We start from the raw sequence: 27,373 nt of genomic DNA on the forward strand, positions 1-27,373 counted from the left end.
ATGCCCATCTGTTTCTCTCTGACTGGTGAAAACTTCCCCTTTCTGCTTCAAATTACAGAAGTCTCTGTGAAGTGACTTGTCATCTCTTCCAATACCCCCTTTCCCAACCTGGCTGTAAATGCCAGGCACTGTTCTAGGCCATGGAGAGACAGCAGTGAACAAAACAAAGTCCCTCCCCTAATGGAGCTGACTTTCTAGAGGGAGGATAAACAACAAATACACAAGTAAATGCATATAATTTGAGGTGGTGACAATTTCTATGACAAAAAATAAAGTAGGAGAATGGAAGACAGATTGAGAATTAAGGCCTATTTTCATGATTGTTGGGAAAGGCCCCTTTAAAAGAAGTGATATTTGAAAGAGATCTGAAAGAAGTGAGGTAGTGAGTCATGCAGATATTTTGGGGGAAAAGCTTTCTAAATGTAGAAAGCAAAGCGTGAAACCCCCAGAATGAAAACATGTTTGGGTCAGTGACCAGTAAGGACACCAATGTGGTTGGAGCAGAGAGGGGGAGAGGGAAAGTAGGATGAATCTAGGAGGACAGGAGGGACCATTAGATCATGGAGGGTCTTGTAGGCTACAGTAACAACTTATTTTGAATTTTACCTGGAGGGTTCTGGGAAGTCAAGGGAGAGTTTTGAACTCTATAAACAAATCACTAAATTGAAAAGTTTTTATGGGACCAGACACGTGACCCCACCCAACTGCAAGGGAGGCTTAATTCCAAAGTTCTAGCGAGAAGGAAAGAGTATATGTAACATCCCTTATTTTCTGGGTTAGTTATCAACTGTGCTACTGTGGCATAACAAATTACCCGAAAACTTAGTGGCTTAACACATTTATTATCTCACAGTTTCCATGGGTCAGATGTCCAGGCATGGCTTAGATGCATTCTCTGCCAAAGGTCTACAATCAAGATGTTAGCTGGGTCTTTGGCCTCATCAGAAGGCTCAACCAAGGAAGCACCTACTTCCAAGATCACTCACATGGTAGGTAGCAAAATCCAGTTCCATGTAGGTTGTTGGAATGAGGCCTGAGTTCCTTATGACCTGTTTACTGGAGATATTTCTTGGTTTCTTGTCATGTGTACTTTTCCATAGGGCATCTCACAACATGGCAGCAAGCAAGTGAGAGGGCAAGAGACAGTGGTAATAAGAATGAGAAAGAGAGAGAGACAGAGACAGAGAGACAGAGAGAGAGACAAAGAGATGAAAGTCACCAGTCACAGTCTTTGGTAATCTAATCAAGGAAGTGCATCCCATCACAGAAGCAAGTTACTAGGTCCAGCCCACACTTAGTGGGGAGAGGATTATACGAGGTCATGAATATCAGGAAGTGAGGATCATTGAGAGCCACATCGGAGTTGTCTACCATATCCTCTATCTAAAAGAGGCTCTGATTGGCCTACAGACCCTGCAGTGTGTTTCAGACCAAGGCCAAACCCAGGCCCAGCATGTGAATGGGAGCTGGGACAGAGTGAGCTAGAAAAAGTCAAATGAGAATTATAATATGTTCAAAAGATCTACAATGTCCAAGAAGAGCAGCAGTTAGAAAAAAATTGACAGTTACCGTTAAAGCAGAATTGAATTAATCACACTCTTCTGGGCACATTTTCATCATAAGTCCATGCAAAGCCTTGCTGTATGTATGTATGTATGTATGTATGTATGTATGTATGTATGTATTTCAAGTATTCATGCATTCATTATTCATTCCTTATATAATAACATATTTATTGTAATATAATTCACATGCTACAAATTCACCCATTTAATATACAATTCAATGATTTCAGTATACTCAGAGTTGTGTAACCATCACTACAATCTAAGTTCCAAACATTTTCATCACCCAAAAAAAGAAATTCTATATCCATTATTAGTCAAATTCCATCTCCCCCCACCACTAACACTTGGCAATAATTAATTTGCCTTCTGTTTCTGTGGATTGGTCTATTCCAGATATCTCATATAAACAGAATCATACAATTTTTGCCCTTTGGTATCTGGCTTATTTCATTTAGTGTAATGTTTTCAAGGTTCATCCATATTGCAGCATAAATCAGTACTTCATTTTTATGGCTAAATAATATTATAATACATTGTATGGGTATACCATATTTTATTTAGTATCTATTCATCAGTTGATGGACATTTAGATTGTTTCTACCTTTGGGCTATTATGAATAATGGTGCTATGAACATGTGTGTACAAGTTAAGATTATATATATGTATGCACACACATATATACATACACATACACATACATACAAAAGCAAATTTGCTGGGCCATTGTGTATACCTAATTTAACTATGTAGTGATTGACTGTTCTCCAAATGACTGTCCCTGTCTATGATCCAGAGCAAAGCATGACGATTCCTATAATACCTCAGCTCTGTCAACACTTGGTAATCTTTAGCTTTTCAATTTTTCCAGGACAACAGGTGTAAGGTGATACCACATAGATGTTTTAATTTGCATTAATTAACAAGTTGGGGCACTTTCTTACACAAGGTCAGACAATTAAGTTCAAGGACACATCCTAGAAAAAGTGCTACATGCCTCATTGCTGAATATCACTACAGTCACCTTCGAAGTACTCCCCTTGGGAAGCTATGCACCGATGCCAGTGCCTAGTCCACCCTTCAAAGCAATTTTGGAACTCGTTTTCTGGAATGGCCATCAGAGCTGTCATCGTATTCCCCTTGATGTCCTGAATGTCATCAAAATGTCTTCCTTTCAATATTTCCTTTATCTTTGGGTAAAGAAAGAAGTCATTGGGGGCCAGATCAGGTGAGTGGGGAGGGTGTTCCGATACAGTTATTTGTTTACTGGCTAAAAACTCCCTCACAGACAGTGCCGTGTGAGCTGATGCATTGTTGTGATGCAACAGCCATGAATTGTTGGTGAAAAGTTCAGGTTGTGTAACTTTTTCATGCAGCCTTTTCAGCACTTCCAAATGGTAAACTTGGTTAACTGTCTGTCCAGTTGGTACAAATTCATAATGAATAGTCCCTGTGATATCAGTAAAGTTAGCAACATTGTTGCAACAAGTTCGCGAACTTAATTGTCAGATCTTGTATTCATTTTTTATAAATGTCCTGTTCCGGTATCCTTTGCTCACTTTTCTATTAGACTTCCTATCTTTTTTGTGATGCCTTTAAAAGATTAATCTTTGTTGGTTTTAGATATTGCAAATATTTCCTCCCATTCTACCACCTGTCCATATAGTGTCTTTCATTAAACAGAAATCCTTCATTTTAATGTAATCAAATTAATTAACTTTCACCTCATATCTTTGATTTCAGAGTCTTATTTAAGTAATCCTTCCCTATTCCAAGACAAGAAAGTATTTTTTTTTAATTATTAGGGTGACAATTGTTAGTAAAACTACGTAGATTTCAGGTGTACAATTCTGTATTACTTCATCTATATATCACATTGTGTGTTCACCACCCAGAGTCAGTTCGCCTTCCATCACCATATATTTGATCCCCCTTACCCTCATCTCCCACCCCTCACCCAAGAAAGTATTTTTACAATTTTTTTTAGTGTTATTATTTTTTTCCTTTCATAACTACTCTTGAAACCATCTGGAAACTATCTTCATAAAGGTTGCTAGATGGGAACCTAGTTTGATTTTTCTGCCCATAATGAGACAATTTTCCCAACACTATCTACTAAATAATCTATCCTTTCCCATCACCTGTGGTGCCACTTTTATTGTATCCTCTGATCCCATATACGCTTGGGTCTCCCTGTGAACTGTCTGTTCTGTTCCATGGTCTACTTAAATCTGATAGTATCACTAACATGACTTTAGCTTGGCTGTAAATACATTCACCTTGGTCATTTTCTTCAGTGCTAGGAAAATAATAACTTTCCTTAAAAAAAAAGACAAAGAGGAAAAGCCAAGACAAATCTGAGAAGTGGTTCACCTGCTGGCCTCACTGTAGGCGGCATTTTTTGGTAATAAAAAACTACAGTGAAGAGCGTCAGGTTCAGCAGGCCATGGGCACCAGGGGTTCTTTGCAGAGTTGAAGGCTCACCTCAGTTCAGGTGCTAAGAATTTCCTCATTTTTTTTGCTAAAAGATTTGTGGCAATGAGCAGCCAGGAATTTGTGCCATAAATTGCTCTAAATCAAGAGCTTTGATGCACTTCTAATAAATGTAGTAGTAACCAGACTTTCTCAAATAGCTTCATTAATTGATGATTACTGTTAATTTACCCTAGCATCCCATTAATTTTCTACAGAGATTTCTATTATCCAACATCGATTGTGAGAATGAGGTGGGTTATTCAAAAGACATGGGGTTAGGCTACATAATTACCTTCAAGTTGAATTCAAATAGAGTTTTAGCATATATTCTTATTATAATTATTTCTCTGTATTCTCTAGTTAGCCATTATGACTAGTTATCAACTGTGCTTTTTACACTAATTTAGTGTCACATTAAAATAATCATAAGGATGTATACATATATTTTGTTCAAATACCGCAGGTGCCAAAAAAATATGTACACATGACTTGTATTCATCTTTTGTTATTGGTATATATTGAGTATTACAATTTTGATAGTTTTTTTCCTTTCTTAAAATGTGTATACATTTTTTCGGCACTCTCTGTATTTGATCTCCAGCCATGAAGCCTACCCTTGGTTTGAGCCAAATGTGGCACGTGATTGTCTGCATCTACAATGCAGGGAGATGTTTGTGGCTGGGCAGGTCACTGCACTGCCTTTGCATGATTTCTCAGAATTACCAACTTCCTCTCCTTCCTCTTAATTTCATTTCTGCCATACACACCAGCACCCACTCTTATTTTCTCGTATCAAAATTTTAATTGCTATATAATTTGCATGTCATAACATTTACGCCTTAGAAGAATACAATTCAGTGTTTTTTCAGTCTGTTCCCAGGGCTGTGCAAACATCACCATTATGTAATTCTAGAACACTTTTATCACCCCCAAAAGAAACCCTGTACGCATTAGCAATTATTACCCATTCTCCCTTCCCCCAGCCTCTAGCAAACACTAATCTACTTTTTGTCTCTTTGGATTTGCCTATTTTGGACATTCATTATAAACAAAATCTTTTTTCTTGAGATTAAATACACATAACATAAAATGTACTGTCTTAACTTTTTAAATGTACAGTTCAGTCATGTTAAGTACATTCACATTGTTGTACAACTGATCTCCAGAACTCCTTTCATCTTGCAAAACTGAAACTCTGTCCCCATAAATGACAATGTTCCATTTCTTTTAGCCCTTGACAACTAGCCCACCATTTTACTTTCTGCCTATATGAATTTGACTACTCTAGGTACCTCGTATGAGTGGAACCATACAATATGTATCTTTTTGTGACCAGCTTATTTCACTTAGCATAATGTTTCAAGCTTCATCCAATCCACATCAATCAGTACTTTGCTCATTTTTATGACTGAATAACATTCCATTGTATGGCTATGCCATATTTTGTTTATTCGTCAGTTGATTAACATTTGGGTTGTTTCCATTTTTTGGCTTTTATGAATAATGCTGTATGAGCATTCCTGTACCATCTTTTGTGTGGACATATATTTTAAATTCTTTTGGACCTATACCTAGGAGTGGAACTGCTGAGTCTTATGGTAATTATGTTTAACCTTTTGAGGAACCGCCAGACTGCCAGACTGTTTTCCAATGTGGCTGCACCACTTCAATTTCCCACCAGCATTGTATGAAGGTTCCATTTACACCACATCCTCGACAATACTTCTTCTTATCTGTCATTTTGATGGTCATCTTAGGGGGTTGCAGCAGGGATTCTCTACCACTGCCCATCCTCATAATTTCTGATCTGACCCAGGGCAGAGTAAGCCAGACCAGAGGGAACTATAGCTATTTTCAAGGTACACTGACAAGAAGGCCAAAAACTGAATCTTTTTTTTTTTTTAAAGAACTGTTAATTTTCTATTTTTTTAAAGGGTCATTCTGAACCCTCAGTTTTTGACTGATTACAATAATCAGGTGACTGGACTGCTTGAATAAACAATGTTGTGGTAGGCTGGGTGGATCCAGTCCACCCTGGGTTTGAATCCCATTTCTGTTTGTTTGGACTAGTTATGTAACTTTCCTGGGTCTGTTTCTCTCGTCTATAAAATGAGGTATAATCACAATCAAATGAAATGTATATAAAAGAACTACACACATCCGGTGCAGAATAGGTAGACAGTGCATTTCCATTTATTGTTCTTTGATTCTTACCAACCATTTTTTTAAAAATCAAATTGTTACTAAAATTTCCTTTGATTTCAGTCCTCAGGTATTCCTTATTGAGGTCTGCTGACTTTTTATGAAAGATGACACAGAGAAGGTGGAGAATACATAGGTGGCTTTTCTGGGAAGAACATTTGGTTGATATTTTTTTAAAGAGGGGATATTAAAGCCCTACACACTTCAGTGTTTTTGAAACTTCACAGTCTGAGACAGCTGAGCACCTTAAACTGTTACAGTTGTCATGGTTACTGGTGTTTTCTTTCCATAGCAACTGAAGCCACAAATTATACAAATGATGAAAAAATAATGACCAGAGGGCAAAAACATGACTTGCTCACAGTATTTAGGTAAAGATGTTTTCTCCTATAAAAGCATCTTAAAGTTCTCTGTGCTTTTGGTTTCAGCCACCCCAGGATTGCTTGGACAGTAGTAACTGTTTCAGAATGGAAAGGAGTAGAGTCCCAGGACTCTTTCCTTGGAGTGGTGAAGTCAACTCTAGGGTCTTGTACCAACCAGATTAAAAAGATGGAAAAGATCAGGGATGGCCCAACTTGCCTGAGATCTCACATAGAAAGAGAATTGACAAACGAGGCTGGAACTAGGGTGAGGCAAGTGAGGTGCCTAGGGCACACAATTTAAGAACACCCTCACTCTCAGGGCTATGCAGTACTACATGGATTGTTTGGAAATATAAAAGGTGGGATGCGGAGGCAGCTTAGAGGAGAAATTTATCTGAACTACTATAGCATCAAACCACAAAATTAAATTGACTCCCACACCCCGCCCTGTCCTGATTCCCTACTGCAATTGGGCCCAATGCTGAAAAACCCCATATGGTCCCTGTCCTCTGTGATGTGCCAGACAGTTGTGGGTATCACTACACACCCAGCCAGGAGAGGCATGGAAGAGGGTCAGAATCAAGAAACCTTAGGCAGGTCAGAAATGTGGCGTGGCTAGCACAGAGATGGTACCACTGAAGGATGCAGGAGACACGAAGCTGGAAAGGAGGCCTTGGGTTAGATTGGGGAGGCAAAGAGGAACTAACATCTATCAAGTCCACTATTTGCCAAGCAAAGGGAAACCACCCTACACACACACACACACACACACACACACACACACACACACACACACACACACAGACACCAGTTTTGATGGCTGAAGAGGCCAGAGAAAACCAGGACAGTTAAAGAACAATTGCCACAGTCCAGCCCGGAGGCCTCCACTAGGGGTCCAGGTCAAGGACTGAGATTTCCACCTGAAACTGACTGGAATGCACTGTTCATATGGGAGGATTCTTATGCCTCGTATAGTTATTTCCTTACCTAACAACTTACATATAAACTGCTTATAGTTTGGGAGGCAGAAACCATAACCATCTGGCTATGCACGGACATTCACACACCATGTACCATGGGAGAGACTGTTTAGATCCCAACAAGAGGAAAAGATGGCTTTAAAGGCACAGACTGGGGAGTCTATGGGCAACTTGAACCAGGGTGTTCTCTGTTGCAGATGCTCAAGGAGCATGCCTTTTCTTTCTTTCCTTCCTTCCTTCCTTCCTTCCTTCCTTCCTTCCTTCCTTCCTTCCTTCCTTCCTTCCTTCCTTCCTTCCTTCCTTCTTTCCTAAACTAGTTATTGGTTTATTATAAAAGGATATAACTCAGAAACAGCCATATGAAAGAGATGTATAGAGCAAAGTATGCAGAAAGGGAACCTCCTTGGTTATGTTTATATCTAAGTATTTTATTCTTTTTGATACTATTATAAATGGAGTTGTTTTCTGTTATGTCTTCTTGAATTATTTTATTATGATGAAAGGTTATTCTATTTAAAAAATATATTTATTTTTTTCTGTGTATGATATTATATATATTTTTTCTTCTTTTATTAGTTTCAGATGTACAAAGCAACATAATAGTTAGACATTTAAACCCCTCATAAAGTGATAACCCACCCCCCAAGCTACTACCCCTCTGATATCTTATATAGCTATTATAATACCATCGACTATCTTCCCTATGTTGTATTCCACATCCTATGACTGTATATACCTGTATATTTAGTTATAGTTGACAGTCAATGTCATTCTACTTCAGCTTCAGGTGTATAGTATATTGGTCAGACATCTACACAGTCTATGACATGATCCCCCTGATAAGTCCGGTGCCCATCTGGCACCTTACATGATCTTTACAACATTGTTGATAATATTCCCCATACTGTATTAACTACCAATTTGTATTGCTTAATGCCGTCACCTTTTTCACCCCGACCCCAACCCCATTCCCATCTATTACCCTGATAGACCTATCTTGCACCTTACCTAGTTATTACAATATTGTTCACTACATTCCTTATGTATAACCTACATCCCCATGACTACTGTATAACACCCAATTTGTTCTTCTTAATCCCTTCCCCTTTCACCCGTCCTTAACCCCCCTCCCATCTTAAAGAAGTCCCTCTAAGTCCTTGTAATACTGGTTTGGTGGTGATGAAATCCTTCAGCCTTTTCTTGCCTGGGGAGCTCCTTATCTGTCCTTCAATTCTAAATGACAGCCTTGCTGGGTAGAGCAATCTTGGTTGTATGTCATTGCTTTTCATCACTTGGAAAGTTTCCTGCCACTCCCTTCTTGCCTGCAAAGTTTCTGTTGAGAAATCAGCTGACAGTCTTATGGGGGCTCCCTTGTAGGTAACTAACTGCTTTTCTCTTGCTGCTTTTAAGATTCTCTCTTTGTATTTAACCTTTGGCATTTTAATTATGATGTGTCTTGGTGTGGGCCTCTTTGGGTTTATCTTGTTTGGGACTCTCTGTGCTTCCTGGGCTTGTATGTCCATTTCCTTCACCAGGTTAGGGAAGTTTTCTGTCATTATTTCTTCAAATAGGTTTTCAATTCCTTGCTCTCTCTTCTCCTTTATGGGACCATTATGGTCCCCCTATAATGCGAATGTTGGTACATTTGATATTATCCTGGAGGCCCCTTAAACTCTCCTCAGTTTTTGGATTCCTTTTTTCTCTTTGCTGTTCTGGTTTGGTGTTTTCTGCTACTTTATCTTCTACATCGCTGGTTGGATCCTCTGCTTCAGCTAATCTACTGTTGATTCCCTGTAATATATTCTTTTATTATTATTATTATTATTATTATTATTATTAGTTTCAGGTGTACAAAACAATGTAATAGTTAGACATTTATACCCCTCACAAAGTGATATCCCCCCTCTCCCAATCTATTACCCCTCTGACATCACACACAGCCGTTACATTTCCACTGTCTCTATTCCTTATGCTGTACTCCACTTTTTGTGACTATATATATATATGCAGGGACTGATCATATATATATATATATATATATATATATATATATATATATATATATATATATAATTATAGTTGACATTCATTATTATTCAGCTTCAGCTTCAGGTGTACAGTGCAGTGATCAGGCATCTACACCGTCCCTGCACCGTCCCTGAAGTGGTCTCCTTAATAAGACGAGTGTCTATCGGATAACCTACAAAATATTTACATTATTGATTATATTCCCCAAACTGTCTTTTGTATCCCTGTGGCAATGTTGTGGTTACCGATTGTGCTTTCTAATCCCCTCACTTTCTCCCTCATCCCCATCCTCCCTCCTCTGTAATATAGTCTTCGTTTCCATTATTGTATCCTTTATTTTCTCCCCTTCTTCTGCCTCCCCACCCCCCACTCCAGTTCAATCCGTTTTTTCTCAGTCTAGTTGTGTAGGTCACAGCTCCCTGGCCCATGCTGGTGTTATGAGCCTTGCGCTCCCCCTAGCTGAGGCAGTCAGTCGCCAGTTGTCGGTCGGCCGCTCACAGTAGCTCTCACGAGCTGCAGGCCACTCACGCCAGCTGCAGGCCACCGGCCACTGACATTGGCTGCTGGCTGCTCATGGTGGTACACGGTAGCCCGCAGCAGCATTTGGCAGCCCACGGCAGCTTAGGCCATCCTCTGGCTGCTCATAGCAGCCCTGCTCCAGGGAGAGCTGTTGTTCACAATCTTAGCTGTAGAAGGCGCAGCTCACTGGCCCATGTGGGAATTGAACCAGTGACCTCAGTGTTAGGAGCACAGCGCTCCAACCATCTGAGCAACTGGGCCAGCCCCGGTATCCTTTATTTCTGACTGGTCCTTTTTCATCTCCATTTTTATGATGTAATTGAGCATTCTTATAACCAGTGTTTGGAACTCTGAATCTGATAGATTGCTTATCTCCATTTCGCTTAGTTCTTTTTCTGGAGCTTTGTTCTGTTCTTTCATTTGGGACCTGTTTCTTTGTCTCCCCATTTGGGCTGCCTCCCTGTGTTTTTTTTTCTACGTATTAGGTAGGGCTGCTATGTCTTCCGGTCTTAGTAGAGTGGCCTTATGTAGTAGGTGTGCTGTGGGGTTCAGTGGCGCAGTCTTTCTGGTCACCTGAGCCAGGTGCTCCAGGTGTGTCCTTTGTGTAGATTGTGTGTGCCATCCTCTTATAGGTAAGCCTTCTTTGATAATTGCACATCAATGTGAGGGACTGACCTTTGGGCTCACTGGTTGTGAGGACTGGCTTTGAGTACAGTGGAAAAGTTGTGCAGGGGCTGATCCTATGGAGCAGGATCTGCCTCAGCAGGACTCTGGTGCCTGCCCTGAGTGTGTTGTACTTGGAGGTGGCTTGGTGATGCTACAGCTCATTTTGTAGATGGCCGCTGGGGGTGCCAGCCCCAGGACAACCTTGGAGGGGATCTGCTGTAGGTCTACTTCAGCCACAGCCCAAGCCCACTCCCCACCCCGCCCCCGGGGCCACCTAGCAGGAACCAGAAAGAAATCCACAGATGTCTGCCGCTTGTGTTGTGCTTGGAAGCACCTTGAGAGGACAAGTCAGAAATCCAAGGTCGGCTGCCACTAATGCCGGCTTAGGGCTGTTCAGCCAGAGGTACAGGACATGTTCAAGCCAGATGCTGCTTGTCTGGGTTCTGCAAACCTTTAAAGACCCTAGGAAAATGCAGCTTGAGCCAAGACAGGTGGTCTGCATGAAAAATCTGCCGGAAGTGGACTGGGTGTGCCCGAAAGTTGGGCGGGACAAACGAACGGCGGAAACTCAGAAATGGCGGTTTCCTGTGTTCACACGCTTGGAAAGGGGAGGGCTCAACAAAGAAACAATGGCCTCCGCCAGCTTCCCCGTCCAGGAAAAAGCTTTTTCTCCTGTCCTGCCCCAAGCCAGACAACTCAGTTCCCCACCATATGTCCCTGCCGCCTTTCCAGCTGCTGCCCCAGTGCTGGAGCTCAGAGCGAGTGATTCCACTGGTGGGTAAGTCCGCGCACAGTCCCTTTAAGAGGAGCACCTGTGAGTGCAGCTGCATTGTCTTACTCAGTCACAATCTCCGCTGGTTTTCACAACCAAAAATTATGGGGACTTCTCTCCCTGGCACTTGAACCCTGTGCTGGGGTGGGGCTGGGATCTCTCACTCCTTTAGGGGATGGGGGGACCCCCACCACTGAAATAGCCCTCCTGATCTTTAATGGTCACATGCAGGTGTGGGACCAGCCCATCCAGCATCTCTGACCTTCCTACCAGTCTGGAGGTGGCTTCTTCTGCACGTCTTTAGTTGAAAGGCTTCAGTTAAGCTTGATTTTAGGCGATTCTCAATAATGGTTGTTTTGTAGATTAGTTGTAATTTTGATGTGGTTGTGAGAGAAGGTAAACCCAGTGTTTACCTACTGCGTCATCTTGGTTGTCTCCATGAAATGTTATTCCTTATCTTTGGTAATATTCCTAACTCGGCTATCTACTTTGTCTAATATTAAAATAGCCACTCCTCTTTCCTATAATTAGAATCTGCATGATATCTAGTTTTTCATCCTTTTACTTTTAACCTCTTTTCATCTTTATATTTAAATGTATTTCCTGTAGACAAGAGTAGAGTTCAGCCTTGCTTTGTTTCTTCAGTCTGACAATTCTTATCTTTTAATTGAGGCTTTTAGACTATTTTCATTTAATGTAATTATTAGTATGCTTCAGTTTAAGTCTATTTTTCAAATGGTGGAGATTTAGGAAGAGCTTTAGGAACATGTTCATTGTCTCTTTCAAAGCAACCTTTTTCTGGGGGCAAAATGCATGTGGACATGATAAAGTGGGAGCAGCCAGAGCTTCTCACTTGAACACAACAGTGTGCTAGCCCTCAGATCCTGGACAATCCTTCCCATCGGATTGAATGAGCATCAGTGTTCTCAGTTAGAAAGTGAAGGGTTATGTAAACCTGGCTAACACTGCCCTCACATCACTGGTGATTCTCTGAGACCCTGTCCCACCAAATTCACGTGCGCAGCCCCAACCTCTTTCAGAGGCTAATCCATACGAGTGGCCAACCTGGGCCTGCAGTGCAGAATTTCCTAAGGTCCACAAACCCCAAATAAGCAGTAACTTGCCTCAGTGTGCCCTGTTCTTCTTGATAAGGCTGGCCTCAAGCCCAGCACTAGTGGCAAGCAGCATCTGTTCACAGCATAGCCACTCCCAGGCACCTCCAAGCCCAGCACAGATAGCTACCAACTGCAGATCACTTCGTAGCTCCTACCAGGTGGTTCTGAGCCATGCACAGGTAGCAGCTGACCTTGGCTCGTACCAGAGCCCCTACCAAGAAGCCCCACAACCAACACACCTGGTGGCTGGCTTCAGACCACACCAGAGTACCACCCAATTAGTGCCAAAAATGACACACCCAAAGGGTGGACTCTGCAGCCACAAGAGCCCCACTAAAGAAAATCCTAAGGTCAGTCCCCACACAACGGCTTGTCTGTTGTAGTCATGGCCAGTCCTCACAGCCACTCACAGTGAGGGTCAATACCACTCAGTGTCAACAGCAACCAAGGCTCAACTACAATAAGAGAGAACACACACAACCTATACAAGGGATGCCCCTGGAACACCCGGCTCAGGTGAAGAGGGAGATTGCACCACTGTGGCCCACAGGACACCTACTATATAAGGCTATTCTACCAAGACTGGGAGATGTAGCAATTCTACTTAATGCACAGATGCAAACACAGGGAGGCAGCCAAAATGGGGAGCCAAGAAAACATGTCCCAAATGAAAGAACAGGATGCAACTCCAGAAAAAGAACTAAACAAAATGGAGACAAGCAATCTACCAGATGCAGAGTCAAACCACTGGTTATAAGGATGCTCAATGATCTCAGGGAGAACTTCAAGAAAGATAGAAAACATACAAATGGAGATAGGAAACATAAAAAAGAACCAGTCAGAAATAAAGAATACAATGACTGAACTCACCAATAAAAAGGCACAGAGTAGCAGATTGGATAAAAAACCAAAACCAACCATATAATGCCTCCAAGAGACACATCTCAGCTATAAGGACAAATATAGACTCAAAGTGAATTGGTGGAAAACAATACTCCAAGCAAATGGCATCCTGATAAAAGTGTGTATCCATACTTATATCTGACGAAACAGACTTCAGAGTAAAATACATAACAAGGGACAAAACGGACATTTCATAATGATAAAGGGGACAATACAACAAGAAGACATAACACTTATCAATGTATATTCCCCCAGTCAGAGAGCACCAAAATATACAAAGCAACTACTAACAGACCTAAAGGGAGAAACTGACCAAAACACAATTATAGTAGGGGACCTAAATACATCATTGACAGCTATAGACAGTTCATCCAAGCAGAAAATAAATAGGGAAATATCAGCCCTAAATGATACATTAGACCAAATGGACATAATTGACATTTATAGAAGCACTTCATCCTAGAAGATCAGACTATACATTCTTTTCTAGCATGCATGGAACATTCTCAAGGATAGACCATATGTTGGGACATAAAACTAGCCTCAGCGAGTTTAAGAAGATTGAAATCATACCAAGCATATTCTCTGATCACAAGGCTTTGAAATTGGATATCAACTGCAAAAGGAAAGCAGGAATAACCACAAATATGTGGAGATTAAACAACATGCTTTTGAAGATCGACTGGGTCAAAGAAGAAATAAAAGGAGAGACCAAAAGATACATAGAAACAAATGAGAATGAAAATACATCCTATCAAAATTATCGGGATGCAGTAAAAGCAGTAATAGGAGGGAAATTTATATCATTACAGGCCTACCTCAAGAAAGAAGAAAAATCCCAGATAAACAACATAACAATACACCTTAAAGAACTAGAAAAAGAAAAACAAGTGAAAGCCAAAGTCAGCAGAAGGAAGGAAATAATAAAAATCAGAGTAGAACTAAATGAAATAGAGAACAAGAAGACAATAGAAAAAATTAATGCAATAAAGAGCTGGTTCTTTGAAAAGGTTAATAAAATTGACAAACTCTTGACTAGACTCACTAAGATAAAAAGAGAAAAGACACAAACAAAATCAGACATGAAAGAGAAGAAGTTACAACGGATGCCACAGAAATACAAAGGATCATACAAGAATACAAGAAGAACTATATGCCACCAAACTCAATAACCTACAAGAAATGGACATGTTCTTAGAAACATATAGCCTTCCTAGACTGAATCACGAAGAACTGGAAAATCTAAATAGACCAATCAACAGTAAGAAAATTGAATCAGTCATCTGAAACCTTCCGAAAAGCAAAAGTACAGGACCACATGGCTTCACTAGTGAATTCTACCAAACATGCAAAGAGAATCTAACACCTCTCTTCCTCAAACTCTTCTAAAAAATTGAAGAAGAGACAATACTTCCTAATTCATTTTATGAGGCCAACATTACCCTGATACCAAAACCTGGTAAGGATACCACAAAAAAAAGAAAATTACAGACCAATATCTCTGATGAATACAGATGCAAAAATCCTAAACAAAACACTAGCAAATCGAATGCAACAATGCATTAAAAAGATTATACATCATGACCAAGAGGGGTTCATCTCAGGGGCACAAGGATGGTTCAATATATGCAAATCCATCAATGTGATACACCACATACACAAAATAAAGGATAAAAATAATTTTATCATATCAATAGATGCAAAGAAGGCATTTGACAAGATACAACATCCATTTATGATTAAAACACTTAATAAAATGGGTATAGAAAGAAAGTACCTCAACATAAGAAAGTCCACATATGACAAACCCTCAGCTAATATCATGATTAATGGTGAAAAACTGAAGGCTTTTCCTCTACGATCAGGAACAAGACAGTGATGCTCCCTCTCACCACTGTTATTCAATATACCGTGTTTCCCCGAAAATAAGACCTAACTGGACCATCAGCTCTAATGCGTCTTTTGGAGCAAAAATTAATATAAGAACTGGTGTTATTTTAAAATAATATAAGACCGGGAATATAATATAATATAATATAATATAATATAATATAATATAATATAACATAATATAATATCAGGTAATATAATATCAGGTAATATAATATAATATAATATAATATAATATAATATAATATAATACAATACAATACCAGGTCTTATATTAATTTTTGCTCCAAAAGATGTGTTAGAGCTGATGATCTGGCTAGGTCTTATTTTTGGGGAAACATGGTAGTATTGGGTGTCCTAGCCAGACCAATCAGGCAAGAGAAAGAAATAAAAGGCACCCAAATTGAGAATGAAAAAGTTAAATTGTCACTTTTTTGCAGATGACATGATTATATAGAAAACCCAAAGGACTCCACCAAAAAACTATTAGAAACAATAAACAAATGCAATAAAGTTGCAGGATTCACTGTACAAAAATCCATTGCATTCCTGTATACTAACAATAAAATTTCAGGAAAAGAAATGGGGGGAAAAACCAATTCCTTTTGCAATAGCAACAAAAAGAATAAAATACCTAGGACTAAACTTAACAAAGGATGTGAAAGACCTATACACTGAAAACTATAAAACATTATTAAAAGAAATTAAAGAAGATACAAAGACATTCCGTGTTCATGGATTGGGAGAATCAACATAGTTAAATGGCCATATTACCCAAAGCAATATATAAATTTAATGCAATCCCCATCAAAATCCCAATGGCATTTTTAAAAGAACTAGAACAAAAAAATCATCAGATTTGTGTGGAATCACAAAAGATCCTGAATCGCCAAAGCACTTCTAAGAAAAAAGAATAAGACTGGACGTATCACACTCCCTGACTTCAGCTTGTACTACAGAGCAACAATAATCAAAACAGCATGGTATTGGCAGAAAAACAGACACATAGACCAATGGAATAGAATTGAGAACCCAGAAATAAACCCACATAAATATGGACAGATAATTTTTGGCAAAGGAGCCAAACACATACAATGGAGAAAAAAAAGCTTCTTCAATAAATGGTGCTGGGAAAATTGGAAAGTTATGTGAAAAGAATGAAACTAGACTGCCATTTGTCACCATGTACCAAAATTAACTCAAAATGGACCAAAGACCTAAACAGATGACCTGAAAAAATAAATTTCATAGAAGAAAGCATAGGTACTAAACTTAAGGGCCTTGGGTTCAAAGAGGATTTTATGAATTTGACCTCAAAGGCAAGGGAAGTAAAAGCTAAAATAAATGAATGGGACTATATCAAACTAAAAAGCTGCTGCATAGCAAAAGAAACCATCAACAAAATAAAGAGACAACCAACCAAGTGGGAGAAGTTTTTGCAAACAATGCCTCCGATAAGGGGCTAATATCCAAAATATATAAGGAATTTGTACAACTCAACAACAACAAAAACAATCAAATTTAAAAAAATGGGCAGAGGACCTGAAGAGACATTTCTTCAAAGAGGACACACAAATGGCAAATAGACATGAAAAAATGCTCAACATTACTAATCATCCAAGAAATGCAAATAAAAACTACAATGAGATATCACCTCACCCCAGTCAGAATGGCTATCATCAATAAGACAAATAATACCAAGTATTGGAAAGGCTGTGAAGAAAAAGGAACCCCCCTCATACACTGTTGGTGGGAATGCAGACTGGTGCAGCCGTTATGGAAGGCAGTGTGGAGGTTCCTCAAAAAATTCAGAATAGAATTACCATATGACTCAGCAATCCTTCTCTTGGGTATCTACCCAAAAAATTGGAAAAAATGTATCCATAAAGATATATGTGCTCCAATGTTCACTGCAGCTTTATTTATGGTGGCCAAGACATGGAAACAATCAAAGTGTCCTTCAATAGGTGATTAGATGAAGAAGATGTGGTACATATATACAATGGAATATTACTCGGCTGTAAGAAAGATTTGCAACAACATGGACAGATCTTGAGATTATCATGCTGAGCGAAATAAGTTAGACAGGAAAAGGTGAGAACTACATGACTTCACTCATATGTGGGATATAAAACTGAAAGCAACAAAGTAACAAGACAAACAAACAAACAAAATCAGTTTAATGATTACCAGAGGGTAAGGGAGTTGGGGTGTGGTAGAAGAGGGAAAAGGGGGTCAAATATATGGTGATGGAAGAATTGACCCTGGGTGGTGAACACACAATGTGATATATAGATGATGTATTATAGAAGTGTACACTTGAAACCTATGTAATTTTACTAACCAATGTCACCCAATAAATTTAATAAGAATTAATAATAAATGAGGAACTTTTAATGGAAACAAAAATCACACATTGATATTTCAATTGTTGTAGAAATACTATAGCTCCTCAGATTGGCTACTGAATGGACTGGAGGTAGACAAGTGTATGGGTTTCTTTACAAGCCATTAGTGACTTGATGTTGATTTTGTACAAGTGTGTTGCCTTTTCCCTCAAGAAATGTGAAAAGGAGATACTAATCTTCTTTGGGGTCTAATCAAATAACTGGAAGTTTGATGACCACAAACAGGTAAAACCGTACATCACTTGACTTTTTGCCTTGCAGGGAATTCCTTTGGAGATTTCCATGGAATTTGGGAGTTTGCTGAGAAGGTTACTTGTGACTATCCTTTCTTCACTGAGGAGTGCCCTAGTGTCTGATATTGGCTGGTCCCCGGTGAGAAAGACCAGAAGTAAGGTGGTACCTCCAAGCAAGGCCAGAAGAGTCTCAGGTGGAAATCGCTTGACACCTGCATGCTATGGTCAGGAAGGATGGACATCTGGAAACCCTTTCTGCCTTTGGTGACTTTTCCATTGTGGATCCTGATGGTAATTACAGCCTCACTGACCAGGGCTTCCTTCCTGCCAGGTCCTATGCACTTTGCAGGCATCATCCCATTGAACCTTCCCAACCCTAGGAGGCAGGTACTGTTTATTACTGGGTCCATTGTCCCTACGACAGCATGGCTTCCAAGATGTTGATTACATTCTCCAAGACCAGCCAGGATTTATACTTAAGTCCAAGCTCTTTCTGCCTTGCTTCGCTGCTCCTAGTCTCTCTGCTTTCAGGGGTGAGTCATGTCTTTTTCTGAAGAAGCTTGGCTGATCGTTATTAGGATTAATGCATTTAATAATCCCTCTCTCTTGAATGTTGTCTCTGACAGCTCAGTGCTAATTACATAATTAAAGTTAATTAATGCTGATGATATGCTCTACAAATGACAAGCATTACATGCAGAGGGTGCCAAAAAAATGTATATACATTTTAAGAAAGGAAAACTGTATTAAAATTGTAACAATATATACCAATAACAAAAGATGAATACAAGTTACATTTGACTTCTGCAATTACAAGGAGTGCTCAATCAGCGTGCACACACTTCTGATTATGGCGAACTGCTGTTTGAGCAATGCTGACCAAGTGTTCACTTGTATACATTTTTTGGGTACCCCTGGTATATGCGTGCCATCACTACCCCCATACAGGTAATCTGGCACTGAAAGAACCGATTTGTTTAAGGACAAGAAGAACGTGGAAGATGGGACCTTTTCTGCCCCTTATGTAACATTGTGCTTTAGGATTTTGAATATGTTGCATAAGTCCCTGCCTCACTAAACAATTTTTTGCTTTATCATTTCCTGGTTATTTTAGATGTCATGCCATTCTGAAGCTTTTAAACATAATAATTAGAGTTTGTGGTGCCTGAAGGCTGTAATACAGCTACAAATCCGAATGGACTATTTAAAATGTACTTTGGGAAGAATCATGGTGTTTTAAAATAAGTCCCTCCTGAAGCTGAGTTTAGCTTCTTTCTAAACTCCATAAAAGTTTACAATTGTACCTTTAATTTTAGTATGGAGAAAAGAATAGATCCAATGACTACCCCTCAGAGTGGTCCACTTGCCCCCCCCCAGCTTTATTGCGGTATGATTGACAAATAAAAAGTATATATATTTAAGGTGTACAATGTACTATTTTGATGTATGTATATGTTGTGAAATGACTGAGTGGTCTAGTTTTGAAATCAGGACTGTGTAGGAGATAGAAATTTCTGGAACCCTTTATGTATATGTCCTCCTTGTCTGAGGGGCAAGGGTTGTCACTATTATGAATAAAGTTTAATATTAATGATGTTGTTAAATTAATATTTACTTTATTCATCCCTCACTGAGTGTTGGATCAGCATTAAAGCTGATTTTATATCTTTCAGCTCATTGAAGGTCTTTTTAACTTGTTACAAAATTGGCTTGAGAAAACAACATGTAGGGTTAAATCTATTCTGCAGTAAGGATTATTCAATTCTGAAGTAAGTGGCTGAGGGAGGTTGTGGAACTATTTTCCCCTAAAGAGTGTTTAGGAACAGACTAGAGAAGTCAAATGGTTTAATATAGGGCAACCCTACAAAGCTCTAGTGGATGTCTCTCCAGGAAAAGGCAGGAGGGAGGACAGATTGGAAAGTGTAAAAGAAAGCTGGCCTCGCACTTTGGCTCGCCATGCTTAATGTAATGGCGGGTCAAAGGGAACACCTTGTAGTTGCCTTCTCTTTGATCTCTGGGGTTCCAGGCACCACTGAGTCTGCCTTGCTGAGCCCATCTGGCAGGACTTGGTACTCAGCTTGATACACAGAGAAAATTTTGGTTCCTTTCAGGCTGTGGTGACCCTTTTGAATAGGATGAGATCTGAGCTTCTTTAGTTCCACAATGGAGCCCAGATGGGATTCAAAAGACCATCACCTTCTGGTTGCACACTCCTTACCAGATGCTGCTCAGCTAGTGCTTGGAGGTTCTAGGAGCAATGAAGTGGAACGTTGTGACGTGGCTAGTAACAGCTGGGAGGAAGGAGCTTCCCCCCACTCCAGTACCGGAAGTAGTCCTGGAGGACCCTAACACCTGAGGGCTTATGGGAAGTACTCCTTGCGCCTGCTAGGGGTCTCCCGCCCCCAGGGGTTTGTTTCATTGTGTGAGGAGTCTGTCAGAAGCAAGTCCTCGTCGGAAGGCTCAGGGCTTTCCGCGAGGACTGAGGGCCAAGGAAGAGCTTCTAGGCCCTCACCCCGCTGCCGCACGAGCCCCTCGACGCGCTCGGCCGTTGGGCCCCTGCGTTCGTTGGACCTCCGGAGAAGGTGAGTGCACTTGGGCTGGTTATGGCAGATGACGGTTGTTCTGAGGTAAAATGTGGTGGGTGGTGCGGAGCCAGATGTCCCCGGGGGAGTTGTCTCTGAGGGAGAGTTGTCTCCGGGGACTTTCATCTTCCTGAGCGCTTCAGAGGGAGACATGTTTGGGAGGATCGCGAGGTGCTCCGGCTAGAAGTCTGGCTTTTTGAGGCCTCCACGGCACTGCCTTTGCGGGTGGCGCTCCGGAAGGCACCCTTCGGCTCTTCGGGTGGTGCGGAGCCATTTTGCCGCTTACTGAAGGTGAGGTGCCAGTGGTACCCCCTCAGAGAGATGTTCCCGGGGGAGTTGTCTCTGAGGGAGAGTTGTCTCCGGGGACTTTTATCTTCCCAAGCGCCTCAGAGGGAGACATGTTTGGGAGGACGGTGAGGTGCTCCGGCTAGAAGCCTGGTGTTTCGAGGCCTCCGCGGCACTGCCTTTGCGGGTGGCGCTCTGGGAGGCACCCTTTGGCTCTTCTGAAATTTTGAGAAAGTTCTCAGCGTCAGCCTAACCCTCAGAAACAGATTTTTGAGGGAAGTGAGTGAGGAGCAGAGGCGGAGGCTACGCAGCGCGGGCGGTTGGGCAGCCGTTAGGACAGTTGAGGAGGGATGGAAAAGCAGAGATTTACCTGGCGTTAGTAGACCGAGCAGTTGGCACTATGAAATCACCGATTTCCCAGTTTTTTTTGTTTAATTTTATTTGAAGTGTGTTTTTCCAGAACCCATCAGCTCCAAGTCAAGTAGTTATTTTAATGTAACTGTCGAGGGCGCCACTCACAGTGGCCCCTGTGGGGATCAACCAGCAACATTGTTGTCAAGAGCACCGCGCTCTAACCAACTGAGCTAACCAGCCGCCCATAGATATTCCTGTCCAATTATTAAATAAAAACTCAACTTAACTTCATCAGACAGTTAAAAGCCCCCACTGCTGTGCCCCAACGAGGTCCAGAATTTGTCATTCTTTCTATTATTGACAGAACAAGAATTTAAAATGTCGTGAGTTCCTTCCCTCTCTCACCCAACTTGGCTATAGTCCTCAAAGAATGAATAGTTTCAGAAATACCAATTTAAACACAATGAAACCATTTAACATAAATTGTTCTACAAATCATAAATGTTTTTCCTCAAACTCTCAGCTATATATCACCAATGCCTTATCATTCAAAAAGAGGTGTGTGTTTTTTTTTTGGGGGGTTGCTGGGGGGGGTTGTTGTTTTTTTGCTTTTCCAATGATAAGGCATTGGTGGTATGTGTCTGAGAGTTTGAGGAAAAACTTTTATGATTTGTAGAACAATTTATGTTAAATGGTTTTATTGTGTTTAAATTGGTATTTCTGAAACTGTTCATTCTTTGAGGACTATAGCCAAGTTGGGTGAGAGAGGGAAGGAACTCACATTTTAAATTCTTGTTCTGTCAATAAAAGAAAGAATGACATTTTCTGGACCTGGTTGGGGCACAGCAGCGGGGGCTTCTAACTGTCCTATGAAGTTGAGTTTTTATTTAATAATTGGACCAGATAAACTCAATGTATAGCTAGAGAAACGTAATGAATTAGTTAGCCAGTAGTTCCTAATTTAACTTTGTTACTGGCAAACATGAACTGGCTTCATTCTATAAATTCAATTTTTGCCTGAAAATAGTAACCTAGTTTGTAACTGAATATCAAACTATCATGAAGCCACGTGCCAGGGATTTGAAAGTGGAAATGGCCAAAAGAAAAACAAATAAAAACGTGGCCATGAGATGTGGTCACTTCTTAAATGTTTGAGGACACTAATGCCTAGATGTCACTGTGGCCTGTGGTGGTGGTGAGCTTAGTGGCTAGCAAACTAGGGGAGCACAATTAAATGCACCAAGTGACTCGAAGCTTGTGAGCCAACTAGGAGGTTTTTAAGATTTAAAGGAATTTTGCTCTTTCTCCATTGGAAGCAAAACCTGAAAGAGAAGAGAATAGATAGCTCTGAAACCTGGCAAGGCCTAGAGAGAAAAAGAGGAGAGAGAAAAAGGAGAGGGCAAGGCCTGGGTAGTTTCTCTGCCATTTTTTCTGGGCTTATTCAGCAGCAGATCACTCATTTCTCTGACCCCCCATGTGAAGAAGGAATCTGAAAGCAAGAATACTTTTCATTATGCTAATTAAGGAAATTGTACATTATTATTTTTCAACTTATTTCTTTAAACAAACCAAAAATAAGAAGATCGACTTTTTATAGAGTGATTCACCCTTCAAAAGAGTACATTTTTTATTTTTTTTTTAATTTAAGATGGAAGATGAGGAGACCTACAATTCTAATGGCTTGACAGTGGGAGAGCGGTGTGAGCAAGCAGGCTGGTGAATCATCCAAGATTCTGGTTTAGGCAACTGGGTTATTACGTGTATAACTGAATTGCAATGAGGATGGCCCTTTGCTAGTAGAGCTCGGTAACTGGAGGTGTGGTTCACTCTGACAGGCGACCTTTGATGGTGGATGAGGCCACTAGGGTTGTGATGACTCAGGGAGGGACACTTGGCTTTTCTCATCTTGGCTGATTATTTTACTACTAAATGATTCTCTTTTGGGTCCTTGCCTTGTGAATGTTGCTATTTCTAATAGGAAAATCCATTTTTAAACAGTTCTGAGAAAGGTTTGCATGTATGGTATATCTTCATAGATAAATAAAATAGCATGGTAATACATTTCTCCTTGTTGCTCGTAATGGAATGAACTCGCACTTTGATCCACTTATTCTCCCTTGTTTTGAAGTTAGTCGCTTGACTCTGAACATCATGGCAGAGCGAGATTTTCAGGCTGAAAGTCCATCCCAGATAATGGCAGGAACCTCTTAGCTGGGTCCTTCTTTCACCCAGGGCTACAGCTGTACAAAGGAGAAAATGTAACTTCCACAGTAGTCATAAATTCCTCCTACTTTTGTAAAATGAAGCAATTCTTCCATCAAATAGGTAGCCAGTTTATTTTAATTACCCCAGAAGGCTTTAACAATGATCACATTCAGAAATAAATACTACCAAACGAAGTGCTTGCTCTAGAAAATAGTCCAGTTGTGTCCAAAGTACATAGTTTTGCTATGCTTATTTTTCTGCCTGTTCGAGAAGAAAAGGGAACATTGAGGTGTGGCCACACCAAGGCAGCAGAAGAGGATCATTTCTATTAAACTCCAGGGAATGGGTGGAAAGTATCTGACTCATGACTTTGAAAGCACTTGGGCCAAGTACTTGGAGAGGCCTTCAGGCTTAGTGACGAGAAACCCCAACCTCCATTAGTCATTACACGGGGAGATTTCTGCCTCTGAGCATGGCCAGCTCTGACAGACCTGGCACTTGGGGGGAGAGAAAGAAACTGGACCCTTTTTCCATCTGCCAAGAGCAGGTGTAGGGACTGTCCATCCCCACCAAACTAGGACCGTGGTGTACAAATTGGCTTCAAAAGCAATTCACAGGTACCCAGATTCTTAAGTGATAAGGATGAGAGGGTCTAAAATCCTCCCACTCCTTTTAAATTAACTGAAAGCTGTTTTGGTCGATGTTGTAATTATGGTTGTGGGTAAAGCAGCTAGTTAATGGTGGTAAAACAAAAAAATTATGATAAAAGTATAGTTTAATTCTTCTGGGTTTAGCCTTTACTCAAATTTCATTCAACACACATTCCCATTGTTACAGCACTCTGGGAGCTAGGGGTTGGGGAGAAGCCAAGTAGAAATAAGACTGGTACTGCTTTCAGGGAGCACACAGGCTTACATTGTGCTTGAATATGTGACTCAGTATCCTTGGTAGTGCGGAGGAGTGAGAGACTGACTTACCGTGAGGGGGTGGGCCTCAGCACATCTCCCTCAAAGAGGAGAATTTAGATTGGGCTTTGAAGGATGACTTCCGTATCCCTAGAAGAAGGCAGAGGAAAGGACATAGATGAACAAAAGCAAGGAGGCGTGAAGAAGCATGGTGTTTTCCAAAGCAGGAGGTGATCCCGTGAGGGTGGCTAGTCCTGAAGCCATTGGAGGAGGAGGGCTGGGGAGCCAGCATTTGGTGGGTGGGGCAGTCTGAGGAGTTGCCTTTCATTTTTTGGACAATGGGGAGCAATGGCAGGGTTTTAAGAAAGAGCGTGACTCCAGATCCCACATCTGATGGGAGGTGGACTCATCAGGACTTGCTGGGATAGATTGGATTTGGGGGACGATGAAGGAGACGGAGCTGTTAAGAATGCCCCGCAGTTTTCTGACTTGTATGACTAGTTCCACTCACTGAGATGGGGGGCACCAAACGAAGCACAAGCAGATTGGGCCAGTGTCATTTTGAACTTGAGTATGAGGTGCTTGTGGGACATCTAGGAAAGAAACCACTGGCTATGTAGCCAGGACCAGAGCTCAAGGGAGCTGTCTGCGCTGGAAATAAAGACCCAGAGTTGTGGAGTTCCCTGTGGCAGACGCTTCTGTGGACTCTTGGTACCTCTTTACGGCTCTGCTGTGGGGAAACTGAGTCATGCCTACCTGCTGCAGTCATAAAAAGCTTCTCTATCTCTTGTCATACCCATGTTACTTATGCTATGTCTGAATGTTGATAGGTGCAAGATGTATGTGACAAAGGCCCCCACTGGGTTTTTAAGGTGATTATCCTAGAACATTAGTCTCTTGAAAGACAAGAGCCAAACAATTGTCAGTTTTTTTTTAATAGAGCACATAAAGTGCCTTAAAGTAAGCCTCCCAGTTTTACACTCTGCAAAGAAACTTCACATTTTTTTGGTGCGCACGCACGCATGCACGTGCACATGAGAGAGAGAGAGAGAGAGAGAGAGCCAAAAATGTGTACACATTTTAAGAAAGGAAAACTGTATTAAAGTTATAATACTCAATATATACCAATAACAAAAGATGACTATGAGTCACGTTTGACTTCTGCGATTACAAGAGGTGCTCAAAGTGGTTACCATCAGTGTCCAGACACTTCTGATTACCGTGAACTACTGCTTGAGCAACGCTGACCAAAGTGTTCAGTTGTATACATTTTTTTGGCAACCCCCCCCCCCGTGTGTGTGTGTGTGTGTGTGTGTGTGTGTGTGTGTGTGTGTGTTTGCTAGCCTCTAATTTCAGGTCTCCTATTTGGGAGAATGAACTTTTAAGTCAGTTGTTTCCTCATAGAAAACAGTAAGTATACCCCCATAGTGTAGGCAATAAGTTGTGGGAGCTTCACTCTCTTCTCCCAGCTGGGTCAAGCCAAATTTAAAATATTTTGGGGTACTCTGCAGACAGGACTTAGTAAAGGCTGTTTACTCTTTGCCTTCTCTAGTATCAGCTCTGTTTGCTGACCTTCTCAAGAAATGTAAGTGTGAGCTGTGCTGTGTGGCTCAGACCACACAGCATTTTGAAATGATAAAGCTTAGTTGGGTGGCCTGTTAGCTCAGTTGGTTGGAGCATGGTGCTGATGGCACCAAGGTTGCCGGTTCGATCCCCGCATGGGCCGCTGTGAGCTGCGCCTTCCTTTAAAAAAAATACACAAACATAAAAAATAAAGTATCAGCGAGGAATTTGACCAGGAAATTGAAAGGCCTATCTGCACAAAATAATTGTACTTTGAGGTGAAATTCACAAAGTCAATCACCATGAAGAATCTGGAAACTTTCAGTGAAAGCTGTTCCATTTTTCTATGCATTGCACAAGGAACAAGTTGGAATCTTTTGTGTAAAATGCCAACATATGTGATCACAGAAGGTATCTGAAGTGTACTTAGCAGAGAGGATGTTGTAACTGTCAGCGAGAGCATTTGCAGTCTCACCTTAATGTGGCTGTATCTTAGCCATAAGCATTGGGAAAAAGAATTGTGTGGGAATGGGGCCTGGGATGGGGTCGGGAGGAGCAGGTCTGGCATGGCCAAGAGTCAGCAACAATTAAGGAGATCGTTTTAAGTGAGGAGGTCCACAGTCCTTCATTGAGGAAATGAAAGGTTTCTTTGGCCCCTATTTCTAATTTGAGAACTATGTGGCTAATAAATTGAGAATCTTTTTATTGAACCAAAGTACATTTTTTGGCACATAATTCATGTATCAATCTTAAATTGTTTTTGTTGCATGTGGGTTTTTATTAATGGACATGGCCCCTTTTTAAACAAATATTCAACAGATTCTGGGAGAGAATTTCCCTGCTTTTTTGGATAAGGCAGATGAGGGTACACAGAAGAGTGGAATAGGATTCAGGAGAACTGGGAGATAGGCTGGGGAATTACCTGAAGGCAAGGGAGCTAAAATACGTTAGGAGAAACCACCTCATTTCTAAAGGGCTTGTTCTTAGTAGAAAAATAGGGATCAGTTAGACTTGCCCTGTGAACAAACTGTGTTTACAGTTTTCACAGTTACATTAAAAAGACTGGAAAGAATTAATCTCAAATGGTAATATTTGCCTCTAAGTGGTAGAATTATTTTTCATTCTATTTTGTAAATTTAACACTTTCAGAAACAGGAAAAGTAAAATAAATTTGTTTTTAAAAAATGAAATTGCAAAAGAAACATGAAACCTGGCTCTTTTCCAGCATTCTAATGGGAAATGATTGTAGAGTTCTGCAGAACTGTTGAAGGGACTACATAGTGATGAAAGGTTTTTGATCTCTTTGGGAAGTATTGTAGGGAAAGCCTTTGTGGGAGCTCCCAGCTCCCACAGCCCCTTT

At 40.8% G+C, this 27,373-nt stretch overlaps 1 protein-coding gene across 1 annotated transcript in view; it reads left to right on the forward strand.

Moving 5' to 3' along the window:
• Window positions 1-18,161: 18,161 nt before the first annotated feature.
• The window catches only part of PASD1 (PAS domain containing repressor 1), an 85,245-nt gene continuing 76,033 nt past the window's right edge, over window positions 18,162-27,373 (forward strand). The window contains exon 1 of the mRNA XM_074323419.1: window positions 18,162-18,652. The gene's annotated coding sequence lies outside the window, so the exon portion shown is untranslated. The remainder of the gene's footprint in view (window positions 18,653-27,373) is intronic.

This window comes from Rhinolophus sinicus, chromosome X (genome assembly GCF_036562045.2).
Source record: "Rhinolophus sinicus isolate RSC01 chromosome X, ASM3656204v1, whole genome shotgun sequence".
In the NCBI taxonomy this organism is placed as follows: Eukaryota; Metazoa; Chordata; class Mammalia; order Chiroptera; family Rhinolophidae; genus Rhinolophus; species Rhinolophus sinicus.